Raw genomic sequence first — 11,739 nt, 5'->3', positions numbered from 1 at the left:
TGCCCAGGCCGCCGCCGTAATGAAAGAGGCGTGCTTGGGCCGCCATTGTCATCAAAGGGGGCGGTCCCGGCCACCACAGTCATCAAAGGGGGCGGGCCCGGCCCCTCCGAATACACTGTGCTGCCGGGGAAGCGCCAGGCATCGCCATCAACGGCGACGCTGGGCTTCCCCGTGAGGCTGTTTTAGCAGGGCGCTGCGAGACGGGCAGGGCGTATTTTGCCCTTTAAAAATCGGGCAGGGCGCAGCGCCCCGCTAAAACAGCCTAGCGGGAACACTAGGTCAAACTAAGGTTGTCATGCATTGGGTCGACAGGGCTTATGTCGACATGGGTAAGGTCTACAGGGTCATTAGGTCGACACAAAGATTAGGTAAATTTTGGGAAGGTCGCCAGTCAAAAGGTTGACATGGGTTTTTCATGTTTCGTTTGTCTCGAATGTTGACACAGTCAACATGGACACCAGGAAAGCGCACCGCATCCCCTCACATGGCTCACATGGCATGCTTCGTGTACGGTGCCTCGCTATGCTTGGTACACTATTAGAATCTCCCTCCATGCCTATTGGCACCTGTCGGCTCAAAAAAAGGTGAAAACCCCTTTCCTTTGTCGACCTAATGCTGATGCCGAACTTTTGACCCTGTTGACCTTAGCCATGTCAACCATATCCATATGTCGACCTAAGGTCAGTCAACCCAATGTATATCGACCTTAATAGTGTCAACCTAATGACCATATACCAGTCAAATACAAAGCAGAGCAAACTAGAATGTAACAACGTTCAGCAGGTATAACCTAAACAAACTAGCCACAGAGCATTAATGCTGTTCGATCTGGGTCTGGATCTGAGGGTACACAAAGTGACATATGCATACCTCCCAACAGTCCCGATTACAGTGGGAATGTCCCCGTTTTCGGGGACATTCCCGCGTCCTTCCCGCAGCCGGCAGTGTCCCGCGGCGAGGGGGGGCTGTTGGGAGTCCCCCTGTCGGCTGCTGAGCAGCGGGGAATAAATGCTGTGCGCATGCGCACTGCGTCTATTCCCGCAGCCTGGGGGCTGGGGGCATGGCTAGAGGCTCAAGCTAAATTTTATAGAAATCTAATAGAAAAATAGTTTGGCAGGAAAGACTATCCAGATAGAGGTCGAATAGAAAGTGAAATCTCACCGTGTGTATGCACCTGACCCAGATACAGACCCAGATCTAATAGAAAATAATAGAAAATAAATCTCACCGTGTGCATGCACCATAAGAATTGAAATGGCCCCTGACCTTTTTATCCACTCCAGAAGGACTGCCCACAACCCATGTCAATCATAAATAAATTTGAATAGAGGTTAAAAATTTTTTAGACAGAAACGCTTGCAATTTTCAGACAAACTCGGTGGTCTCTGATGACAACAGTACACTGAGCAATATATTGCTGAGAGATATTAAAGCTCCATACACACGGAGCACTATATTGTTCAGTGTCCCGTTTTCATCAGCGTCCAGAGATGGTTGCCAATAAAAAATGAGACACTGCCAGGGGGAAAGGCAGGGAAACGCATACCTCCCAACTTTTGATGTTGGGAGGTCAGGACGTTCGCGCGGCCTCGAGAAAAGGGGGGCGTGGCCTCATGGGTGACGCGAACTCCGGCCGCGCCCCCGTTTTCACCGCTCATCGGCGCTGAATAGACGCTGTACGCATGTGCACAGCGTCTATTCTCGGCAAGCTGGGGGGGCTCCCAACTGTCCCCCCCACCGCGGGACAATGGCGGCCCCGGGCGGGACGCGGGAACGTCCCCGAATATCGGGATGTTCCCGCGGTAAGCGTGATAGTTGGGAGGTATGGAAACGTCTGACTGCCAGGGGAAGCAGCTAGGTGGAGGAGCATGATCCTCCGACCAGCAACCACCACAGGGCTGGTCGCTGGTCCCGGTGACCGTCGCCCTGTACACGTGGGTATATGGTTGCTTAGTGATTATTTTCAAAAATTCGCACTGTGTGTGTACGGGGCTTAAGCCACAATAGCTGAGCAATCATATTGCACCATGTGTACACACCATTAGATTGATATATTGTGTTGTTGTTGTTGTGGCTGAGACTTTGCAGTGTAGACGTGTCTGTAAACAACTACCAAAACAAACAAAGGAATGTGTAGCTACCATCTGAATACTTTTGGTCCTGACCTAATACACCACTGTGCTTCTTTAATACCGTTCCACAACCCCAGTGAAATCTGAGCTACGCGGTATTTAGGAAGTAGTACGTGACTGGTCATTCCAGATGCTCGCCATCCATCAATGATGGTGTTGCTGCTAGATCTTATGTAAGAACCACCCTTCTGAGCATCATCACATCACATTAGCATGCGTCAGCTTTACAGGGTTCCTGACCTCTAGGACAGTCATGTGACATATCATGACATCTCAAGACAGGTCAAGTTGCAGTGTGTGGTTAAAGGTCAGGTTCCACTTAGTACCGTTTCTATGTCAATATACAGTATGGCAGACAGGTGCTTCATGTAAATTTGTGTTCATCAGCAAGTTATTTATTCGACTTGCTTCAATTGCATTGCAAGAAACACAGGGTCGACTGTATGAAGGTCGACATAAGTCAGGTCGACCGTTTTTCACTTTTCCTTAAAAATGTTGACATAAGTCGATGGACATAGTATCAGTGTTCTGCGTCCCCTCGCCATGCTTCGGGCACTATTATATTCTTCCTTCACACCCTAGTGGATGGTAGGGTATGAAATACCTCCTGTCGGCTCATGTCGACCTTTTCACTGTTGAACTTCCCATTGTCAACTTAATGCTTGTGTCAACCTTCTGGCCGTGTCGGCCTTAGTCACGTCAACCTATTTCATGTATCAACTTTTAGTGGCCGACCTAATGTATGTCAACTTTCATAGTGTTGACCTAGCGACCATATTCCTTTGATTCATCGTAATCCTATGCACACCGGCACTTTTTTTTCTGCCATTCCAGCTAAATGAGCACAACCATGAATTCCCAGTGATGATCAGATTGTCCTTGGTCCTTATATGTGGACCCAGATTTCCACTGCATGCAATGTGCAATATTATTTTTATTACAATAACATCACTGCTATATACGGGTGACAATGATTCGAATTGCTGGACTGCCTGTAACTGCAGCTGTACAATTCAAGCAGAGCAGATTACAGTGCTTCACTTCTGTGCTATGGAAAACAAAACCTGCAATTGCAGCAGCCACTGTGAAACTTACAGTTTGCGCATCAGATTCATAGATAGATAGATAGAATTCCTTTATTCGTCTCACAATGGAGAAATTTACAATTGTTACAGCAAGGTTCAAGTACAGATAAGGGTGAAAATAGCAAATAAGATAAGAAGTCCAAACAATATAAATCTAGAATCTAAAGGCCCCCATACATTAGGCCGACTTGTCCTAGGGACAAGTCGGACCCAATTTACCTGCGAGCCGCCCGGCAGCTCCCCGGGAGGCTCACATACAATTTGGCACTTGATGTGCCATTTTTTACATGGGATAAATCGCATGCGATTTATCCCATGTTAAAAAAAACCCGGGGAGCTGCAGGGCAGTGAGGAGTAGTGGGGGCGGGCAGCGGCAGTAGTGGGGGCGGGCAGTGGCGGCGGGCAGCGGCGGCTGCGGTGGTGGGGGCGGCCAGCGGTGGTGGTGGGGGCGGCCAGCGGTGGTGGTGGGGGCGGCCAGCGGTGGTGGTGGGGGCGGCCAGCGGTGGTGGGGGCGGCCAGCGGTGGTGGGGGCGGGCGGCGGGTGCGGTGAGCGCTGCTGACCTGGCCGGGCAGTGTACTTACTTACATAGCAGCAGCGGGGACGGGCAGCGCAGTGGCGGCTATTATATTTTGAAAATACTTGTCAAATGACCGGCCGCTCTCTGATTGGCCGGAGAGCTCTCAGCCAATCAGAGAGCGGCCGGTCATTTGACAAGTATTTTAAAAATATAATAGCCGCCACTGCGCTGCCCGTCCTCGCTGCTGCTATGTGTAAGTACACTGCCCGGCCAGGTCAGCAGCGCTCACCGCACCTGCCGCCCGCCCCCACCACCGCTGGCCGCTGCCCGCACGCACCACCGCCCGGCCAGGTCAGTCAGCCGGTGCTCAGGGACCCGCTACCCGCCCGGTGTCTGCATGCATATGCCTGTCAGGTGGCAGGCATATGCATACAGGGAGGTCGGACGTGATCGTATGTACAGACCGTCCGACCTCCCTGATCCGGTCCGATGCGCACGGGACCGCGCATCGGATCGGATCAGATATCACACACATACGATTTTGGGCCGATTTCATCCGATTATCGGCACCAAGTGCCGAAATCGGATGAAATCGGACCAAAATCGCATAGTGTATGGGGGCCTTAAGAACATGTAGGTCTCTACAGACCATGACAGTTGTACATTCTGATTGCAGCAGGTAGAAAAGACCTGCGGTACCTCTCCGTTGAGCATTCAATACTATACCTCGCTCACTGTACACATCTCCAAAGCCTTTTACACATGTTACTGATACATTTCTCTCTGGTCTTAAAGGCCCATACACACTGGGCGTTTTTGAGCCGAAAGTCGCTCAAAACAGCTCAATGCCGCCCAGTGTGTATGCCCCGGCTATGAGCGGTGAGCGCTGCTGCGTGCTCCCGCATCATCGCTGGGAAAGCCGTTCATCTGCTGGTATTACCAGCAGATGAGCGGCTTTGAGGATGGCTTTGCATAGCACCGCACTATGCAAAGCCGTCCTCTCCCTGCTGACGGTGCAGGGCAGGGGGAAAGCCGCTCCGTGTGTATGCACTGAGCGGCTTTCCCCCCAGCGATGATGGACATCATCGCTGTCCATACATGCTGGGCATAGTCGCCCCGTGTGTTTGGACCTTTAATCTGCATACACTTTCATTCAAGTGGAAAGGATGTGAAACATGGGGCTTCACAGACTGTGGGGGTTATTGTGGCTGATTAGAAATGCTAATTCGCAGCCTTGCGAGTCCACCACACTCCGCCCGATTAATGCCAGGCTGCCGCCCCCCTTCGCAGTGTGTGTTCCCCAGCACACGCTGCGAATCATCCGCATGCTGCGGGGGGACACCCACATCAGTCGATAGTCGGCGACCATCAAATGATGTGAAATGTGCACGCATATGTAAGGTTGTGCTGAGGCAACCTTACATATGACAGACTGCTTCTGCAGACGGTGCAGCTCGTAGGCTCCAGTGCGATACGCATGGGATCGCAAATCTCATCCCACCTGCTGTCAGTCACCTACAATTTGGGCTCTTTTACTGTGATTGATCGTCCAGTCGCATGGAAAGTGCCCAAACTGCATGTAAATTGCCCTAGTGTATGGGGGCTTTTTTACACGACACATAGATGGTAAATTGTACGAGGTTCTGTAATAAGTCACATTGTTGTTGTTGTTATAATGATTTAAACAAATATTTGTAACTTTTTGTTATAAATTTAATCTCAGCTATACTTTTAAACGTTCCCCATTTAATCTATTACCTTGTGTTTGTTTATTTTGCATTGCTATACATATCAGATCTTCAATATTTGCTACAAAAATCATAAACGTATACTTCATATTCCGGGACAACGTGCTCCTGGACCCTCTCCATTGATGAGCTGCGAACCAGATGATTAACGTTGTGTCAGCCAGTGGGCGGGGACTGGGAGGAGCCAACAGACAGCACAAATAGTGTGTCAGGGTCTGTAGAGCTCTTCCTTCCTCCTGCTGCTCATTCTGCAGAAAGAAAGGGGATTTCATTGCATTCACTGCAGAGTTGTGTGCAGGCTTCCTGTGCAGTTACCAAGGGTCCTAATCCGACTATCCAGCCTTCTCCCAGCTGTAATAGCTGTGCTAGGGTGTGCCATCTGTGCAGGGTAAGGCTTCTCTTCTTATACTGTATATACATTACAAGATTATGCATACAGTAAGTCATTATTACATGTGCATGCAGCGATCTGTATTACTACTGTACTAACTAGTGCTGTTTACATGCACAACAATGGCTGGTTACATTCTATGGAGCTTAATGTACAGCAATGCTTTGGTAAAATCCAGGGAATGCAATAATGTATACAATTATCTTCAAAATGCTGATCCATATGGTATTATGTCATGTAAAGGGTTGTATGTTACTTGTGTGTTTTTGTTAAAGTGGGCCTGGCCTTTGAAGTAGGAGTGTCTATTTACATATACATCTATATACAGTTCTCAGATGTCAATAATACCTTATATGGCTATGACATGCTGATGGACATGCGTCCAATTATTTCCATGATGCCTTTACGGAGAACTATATCATATTATGTGCCAAGAAAGCCTGCCAGGCACTAGATGCTCGCACTGATGGTGCCATGATACTAAGCTATGGATTGGCCACATGGCACCGAAAAACAAACAGGAATCAGCAAGTTCCCTGTCAGCCTACAGTAAGCTCCTGCTGTGCTGGCGCAGGATGCAAAACAGGCAGACAATTGACTAAAGGGTATGAGGATGTCAGTATTGTAGTTTAGCTTTTGTTGGACCTTGTACTCAAATAAGAAAAAAAATATAGGGCAAACATGCATGTGAAATTACAATTTATTATCTATATGTGTTTGGTGGTAATTGTAAACCATCTTATGTTTCCTTAAGGTGCCCACATACGGTGCTAGGTGCGTTTTGTACTAGATCACATCGCATCTAGTTCAAATTACATGTGATACGCTACAGCAGCGTGCGATTTGAAATAGATGCGATCTAGTACAAAAAGTACTGTCTGAACATACTCTCTTGGCTTACAATGTGAACTACATGGGAGCACGCTTCGCATCGCAAGCCAAAAGAAACACAGTGCGATTTGAGCTGCAAGCGATGCGTTTTGAACTCAAAATCCTGACGCAGGATCCTGACGAAGGGGCGGAGACCCCGAAAACGTTGATGTGAATAAAGCACTTCTTTGCTTCACCTATTTAAAGTGTGGACTACAAGTCTCTGAGTGCCGCTTGCAATATTCCATATGGACTGTATCTGGCACTATCAGAATCCCAACTGTCGGGCCTGCACACCACACGCGTGTCCTGTCCCCTCCCCTGCTGCAATTGTTTTTATTTACCATGTACTTGTCTTAAATTGCCTTGTACTGTAGTTAGTTATCTTCTTATTTTTTTGCTGATTTATGTCTTGTTAGGTGCTATGAAACCCTTGTAGCATTGTATAAATAAACAATAATAGTAATAGGTACAATGCATGACATTTTTGCATTTAGGATCTTGGAGCAACAAAATATATTGTTACTTTGCACCCTTTTTATCATACTAATAAGGCACACACAGTTATAATTGTGTTTGTGCCCTGATGGTCCCCTTGTGGGACCATCGGGGCACCACCAGGGGACCAGTTAAATATGTAAAAAAAATTTAAAAAACTGAAAAATCCCTGGTACTTGTGTGTTATAGCGGTGCCCCCGATTCCCATCGCGTGATGTTTTAATCGCATCGCATCGCATGCCTTTGCCCCCTATACGATGAAAGATTGTATAAGCACCCTAAAGGGTGCTTTTAAGCACCGTAATGGGTGCTTACAATGTTAAATGCACCCCCACGCCACCCCCCCCCCACTATAAACGTGAACCCGAAGCGTGGCGAGCGCAGCGAGCCCGCGAGGGGCGGCGGTACGCGTCCTCCGACCTTTTCATACCCCCACTATCCACGTCGGCGTGGAGTTGAGAATAGAAAGTGTGGCGAGCGCAGCGAGCCACCGAGCCCGAAGCGTGGCGAGGGGACGCAGATACCTTCACAGGTACCGGAGTCCCCTCGCGGCCCCTCGCCACGCTTCGGGCTCGGTGGCTCGCTGCGCTCGCCACACTTTCTATTCTCAACTCCACGCCCAAGTTCCATTGGGTTGCACTGACATTAAAGGAACACTAGCATTAAAACTTCTACTTGTGTTCCTTCTTCACACATAGCAGTCACATGGTGTGTGCACAGCAATCTGCGAAGTGTGCCAGGAGGGCTGGAGGGAGGGGGGAATGTGTTACTGACATGAAAATAGCTAGCTGGTGTGTGCGTCCGTATTACATGATATCACCTAAGCTCTGTGTCGTTGTGACTGCTTGTAATGACGTCTCATATATACCAAATTATAATGTCACGTCTCTTGGTCACACACCGAATTTGTCCCTCCATCTAAGGCTTTCTATATGCTTCTACTAACAAATACAGCTCTGCATGTTTACAGACAGTTCAACTGTGTTTCAGCAGATCACTCGGAGGAGTTCTTAGTCAATAATTACAAGGGTGGGTCAATAAGTAAGATAATAAGACCTCTCACGTGTGTAATGTTCTCTATTTCCCTCTGATTTCCCACCAGAGCAGTAAGAGCACTGCTCCTCACAGCCATTAGACTTGCCCATGTCAGTCACAGGACCAGAAGTACTTAGCTCAGTGGCGGTTTTTACCTATGTTCTGCAGGGCTGAAGCCCCCCCAGGTAAAATCCGCCACTGTAGTGAAGCCAGATGCAGTCTGTGAGACTGCACTGGCTTCACTGTAACTGACAGTGACTTCCTATTGGAAGTCCGACCTGCCAGTCACAAAGGCAGTCCCATTGGGAGGTGTTCCCTCCCTCTGGGATGCCTCTCTGTGGGCTGCTGTGCAAAAACGGTGATTGCGCATGCGCAATACCTATATCAGTACTGCACACGCGCTGGTCCCGGTGCCTGTCAGTTGCCGAAGCAGCCCAAAAAAGCTGGCCTCATGCGCAGTACAGATGTTGGTACTGCGCATGCGCCAGTCCCGGGACCTGTCATCAAAGCACAGGCGCTGGGAACCCAGGAGAGGAGGTACCCCCGCTGCGGCCAGAGGCAGCCCCCCTCCCCCAATAAGGTATGAGCTGCCACTGACTAAGGGCGGGATGTACTAAAGGGAAAATGCGGTAAAACTGGGGGTTTACCGCATTTTCCTATGTACCATTACCTGTTCGCCCGTCTCCGCCGGGCAGGGTATCGCCACATTTGGGTGGCGATACCCTATAGAAGCCTATGGGCTTCTATCGCCACCCACTGCCCGCCATCCACACGACCCCCCCTTCCATCCACCATCGATCTCCTCCCCCAGCAGGTGTCACAGCCGAGAGGACATCCGGCTGCAGGGGGGAGGAGGAGACGCCGGGGGACACTGACAACCACCAGGATGTGACGGAGACCCCCGCACACCACATTACAGGTATAGCGGGGGAGTCTCCGTCACCGCACCCCGATGCTAGCCGCATATGTTAGTACATATGTGGTAGCATCTGGGCGTCGAGGGGCGGCGATGTATATTAATACATCCCGCCCTAAGCTTGAAAAGGGATAAAATGGAGAGTGATAAACCAGCAGCCAATCAGCTCCTAACTACCATGTCACAGACTGTTTGAAAAATGTCTGGTAGAAGCTGATTGGTTGCTGAATTATCACTCTCCATTTTATCACCACTTTTCAAGGCTTAGTACATCTCGCCCATACTGTCCTAACATGTAGTGTGATCAGATTCTTGTGTCTAAAGAGCAAATGTCAAGGTACGGTGATAGCGACATGGCATGAAAACATGTTTGAGTTTGGTGCAAATGGCACGTCAGACGTTCAAGATGATCAGTGATCCCACCGGCCCAGCACCTCCCCCACTGGCAGTGCACCAACACCCACCTGTTTCATGACATGACGTTATTACTGTACAACTTGACAAGTTGATGATGAATTTCATCTGCTGATGTTCTCTTTAGATGCAGAAATGTGATCACATTGTTCAACACGTGTTTGACCATGTTTCCGCCATCTTACAACTAATGTTGGGACAGTATTGGTGGGATGTACTAAACTGAACATGTGGTAAAAAACCCTTTTATTAGGGTTTTTACTGCATTTTCAGATTCACTAAAGCCCCACTGCCTGGTCTTCGCCACGGGGGTTATATATTTATTTATTTACAGTTTCTTATATAGCGCAACAGATTCCCTGGCACTTTACACTGAAAGAACAAACTGGGTGAAACAGACGTAGGTTGAGGAAGGAGGGCCCTGCTGCAAGCTTACAATCTATAGGGAAATAGGAGTGAAATACGAGGACAGGCTCCAGTAATAGCATAGCAGTCCCACAAAGTTGCTCTATTTGGCATAACCCCATCAAAGCCTATGGGCTTCTTCTTGCGTCCCCCGCCGCCCCACACTGCCCCCGCATCCTCGTACTACCCGGACTAGCCCCCCCCACCTGATGTTCGAGCAGCCTCCTACTGTGCTGCACAGACCAGTGAACTCCTCCTCCCTAGCACCGGAACATCTCCCTTCCTGGTGCAATGAGCCTGCAGCCATCTGAGCACCGGAGGAGGGGGAGAGTCCGCTCACCACTGCGCCGGATGTTTCGCAAAGGGAGGCTCTTCTCGCAAGAGTACATATGCTTTTAGTAGCATTGCGATGTGTGGTGGGATGTACTGCAAATGCTTGGTACATCCCACCCTATTACTGATATGAGGCAATGTCTGATGGCTGTGAGGAGAAGCAGTGGTCTACCTGCTGTGACACAGTGGGAAAGTAGAATGAACTAGAGAACATTACACACGTGAGAGGTCTTGTTACCTTACTTTATTGTACCACCCAAATTCAGTGTGTGTTCGCACGCAGGTTCTACAAATGGATGTTTAATATAGTGTTCACTCTAGGATTTTGTGCGGGCAGGGCGCCGCTGCAAGGGGGGCGGACCAGGCCCGCCCACGGCAGAGTTGTGGGCGGTCCCGGTCCGCCGACATCACAAAAGGGGCGTGCCTGGGCGCGACGTCACTAAAGGGGGCGGGCCCGGCGAAGTTGCTGTGCTGCCGGGGAAGCGCCAGGCATAATCGTCTACGGCGGCACTGGGCTTCCCTGTGCACACCGTCGGGGCAGGCACCAGGCTCTTTTAGCGGGGTGCTGCTAGAGGGGCAGGGTGCACTTTGCCCTTTAAAAATCGGGCAGGGCGCATCGCCCCGCTAAAACAGCCTAGTGGGAACACTAATAAACATCCATTTGCAGCCTGCGGGTAAACTCCCACATCATTCGCTGGTCGCCGACCATTGAATGATGTGGAGTGTGCACGCATATCTAAGTGACTCTCAGGTCACTTAGATTTGCGTGCAGCCTCGGGAGCAAGTGGGCAGTCAGCTGACACCCGGTGATTTCACGGGCCAATCACCATGGGAGCATCCCGCGTTTATATGGAATCTCCCATGAAACGCTGGGTGTTCCCATGGACGTGACTATCCAACGCCGCCCAATGCCCCTTGCCCGCGGCCTTGGGTATGTGCACCTGGTGAACAGTCTGTTCGCCATGGCCACACGCACCTGGTGTATGCACATGCGCAGAAATGACCCTGCGCAACCACCATCCGCCCCGTGCGAACGGACCAGAATAACCCCCTTCATTATTATTGACTATGCCTTATAATGTATTTCCCTGCATGTGATATATACGACTAGATATGTAAAGCACAAGGAGCTATCTGTAATCACTGAAGGGTTTGCACATTGGCTGCCCCAGGCTAGCAGGCCGCGATCATTACTTATTGGAAATCCATTGATAATGATGAGCACAGATGCATAACGCTGTGATGCTGTGCGGTCACCAATGAAATAGGAGCACTTCCTACAGCTCTTATTAATCTTTTAGAACGCTCATTCAGTCTGTTTCTGCAGATACCATGTAGAGATGTATACAGTATAAATGGATGTGCGATACTTGCAGAAAGTGAAGTTCCTTACA

The 11,739-nt window shown here is 49.6% G+C and overlaps 1 protein-coding gene and 1 long non-coding RNA gene across 6 annotated transcripts in view; one reads left to right on the top strand and one right to left on the bottom strand.

The window, feature by feature from the left end:
* Window positions 1–11,739, bottom strand: part of LOC146020257 (uncharacterized) — a 134,100-nt gene that overhangs the window by 78,725 nt on the left and 43,636 nt on the right. The window contains exon 5 of one of the 2 annotated variants that reach the window (XR_014450758.1): window positions 5,772–5,891. The exons of the other annotated variant lie outside the window; for it this stretch is intronic. This is a non-coding gene — a long non-coding RNA (uncharacterized LOC146020257). Of the gene's footprint in view, window positions 1–5,771; window positions 5,892–11,739 lie in introns of those variants that run through there. 2 annotated transcript variants of the gene reach the window in all.
* EEF2K (eukaryotic elongation factor 2 kinase) overlaps window positions 5,694–11,739 on the top strand; it is an 81,535-nt gene continuing 75,489 nt past the window's right edge. The window contains exon 1 of one of the 4 annotated variants that reach the window (XM_083153229.1): window positions 5,694–5,871. The gene's annotated coding sequence lies outside the window, so the exon portion shown is untranslated. The remainder of the gene's footprint in view (window positions 5,872–11,739) is intronic. The other 3 variants (XM_083153231.1, XM_083153230.1, XM_083153234.1) reach the window with 3 other exon arrangements.

The sequence above is a fragment of the Crinia signifera genome, chromosome 7 (assembly GCF_055691185.1).
Source record: "Crinia signifera chromosome 7, ASM5569118v1, whole genome shotgun sequence".
NCBI classification, from domain to species: Eukaryota; Metazoa; Chordata; class Amphibia; order Anura; family Myobatrachidae; genus Crinia; species Crinia signifera.
The sequence above is the reverse complement of the archived record's forward strand: the minus strand, read 5'-3'. Positions and strand labels throughout refer to the sequence as shown.